This window comes from Rhinopithecus roxellana, unplaced genomic scaffold (genome assembly GCF_007565055.1).
Source record: "Rhinopithecus roxellana isolate Shanxi Qingling unplaced genomic scaffold, ASM756505v1 contig3872, whole genome shotgun sequence".
NCBI classification, from domain to species: domain Eukaryota; kingdom Metazoa; phylum Chordata; class Mammalia; order Primates; family Cercopithecidae; genus Rhinopithecus; species Rhinopithecus roxellana.
This window is the reverse complement of record NW_022142809.1, coordinates 35,984-38,125: the sequence shown is the minus strand read 5'-3', so window position 1 is coordinate 38,125 and position 2,142 is coordinate 35,984.

Genomic DNA, 2,142 nt, shown 5'->3' with positions numbered 1-2,142 from the left:
ACTGCTGCTACATAGTGAGCTAAAGAGACACCTGACACAGACGCTTAAAAACCACTGGAAGGAAGCTAGATGCCAATTGGCTCACACCTGTAATCCCAGCACTTGGGAAGCCAAGGCAGGAAGACTGCTTGGGGTCAGGACTCAAGACTAGCCTGGGCAACATATTAATACCAAGACCCTATCTCATAAAAAAATAACTTTAAAATTAGCCAGGCCTGGTAGGCACGCCTGTGTTCCCAGCTACTCAAGAGGCTGAGAAAGGAGGAATCACTTAAGCTCAGTTTATGGCTGCAGTGAACTATAATCATGTCCACTGCAACCTAGCCTGGGCAACAGAGGGAGGACCCTGTCTCTTAAAAACAAACAGGTGCTGCACACCTGCAGTACAGCTACCAAGGAGCTTGAGACAGGAGGACCACATGAGCCTAGGAGTTTGTGTCCAGCTGGACAACATAGTGAGACTTTGTCTCTAAAACTGAAAAGCAAAAAAACAAAAGAAAACAAAAATACCCACTGGGGGATAAAATACCAAAGGAGAAAGGTGGTTACACCCTGGAAGGCCACAGAAGAGATAATCAGGAAGGCTCCGTTAATATTATACAAATTACCTGTTTGGAAGAAGGGCAAGGCTCACCTACTACCTAGAAGCCTTTGTCAACAAAATCAATTCTGAGAGGTGGAACTCTATTTAGTTCAGAATACATGAGGGTCCCTATCATAGGCAACTTAGAAGAGAATAGCACTAGAATGCCTGTGGTCAATACAGCTGAGGACACAAGAAATCCCATGCACTACCAGAGTCACAGACTCAATGTGAGATAGTCGGTCTGCCCATAAGCAGCTCCTACTACATACTATCAGGGTCTCAGTTTCTACTAAATATAGAAAAAATGCCTCCCACTGCCCTCCAGCCCTTCCCCAGCCACTGGTCTACTCTTCAATGAGAAATTCCACAAGGTTGCTGTGAGAATGACTTAACATAAAAAAAAAAAAAAAAAAAAAAAAACTGTGAGCTAAACACATTAAGCAATTGAAAATGCTAGCCAGGCGTGGTGGCTCATCCTGCAATCCCAGCACTTTGGGAGGCAGAGGCTGGCAGATGACAAGGTCAGGTGTTTGAGATCAGACTGGCCAACACAGTAAAACCCTGTCTTACTAAAAATACAAAAATTAGGCCTGGCGTGGTAGCACACGCCTGTAATCCCAGCTACTCAGGAGGCTGAAGCAGGAGAATTGCTTGAACCCAGGACGCAGAGGTTGTAGTGAGCCAAGATGGTGCCACTGCATTCTAGCCTGGGCGCAGAGCAAGACTTTGTCTCGGGGGGAAAAAAATTTTTTTTTAAATGCTAATGTTTTTTAAAACAATTATCTAAATTAAAACACAGATACACATTTTGTATTATGTATGTAAAATGATATAGTACAGTAAATTTACACTTTATACTTATATAGGCATATATGTGCTATATACATATGAACTCAATTATAGTATGTATTTAAACATACTCTATAGTATATAATATGTAGTATATAACATTCTAATATATCCTATAGTATAACAAAAATTAGAGTCCTTCTAAGTTTAGAAGCCCGGAAATACATAAAGTAACTTTTTTCCTCTTGTTCCATGAAGAAAAAGCCCAGAGAGAACTCACCCCCAACTTTTGCCAAGGAACCAGCGCACCCATCTCACCCGAGGCACCACGCATGGCACGGGGCTGTGACAGCCCACAATGGGGGAAGGCAGGACCTGATTCTGTCCTGAGCACAGCTTCCCCACTCCCAAACTATCAAACCTGGGTATGGACTTAATGGACAAAACTGAACAACACATTATTCCTGAGAAATTATTTCAGTCCATAAGCAGTTTAATGTTTAGCAATTACTGAAAAGCACAGGTTCACTGCTTTCCTTTAACATCATAATGATTTGAGATTATTCAGACTTAGGATGCTGGCAATTTCTTATTAATCACATGCTGAAATAGAACTGCATTAACTCATCAACTGTTAACATTCTGAATCTTAATTGAATATCATGTTAACTGCAATGATCACCCAATTACTCAATTCTTCTTTGCTTCTTTTAAATGGGATAATAAAGCAAACTGTAGTAAAATTAAAGATATACAGATTACCATAC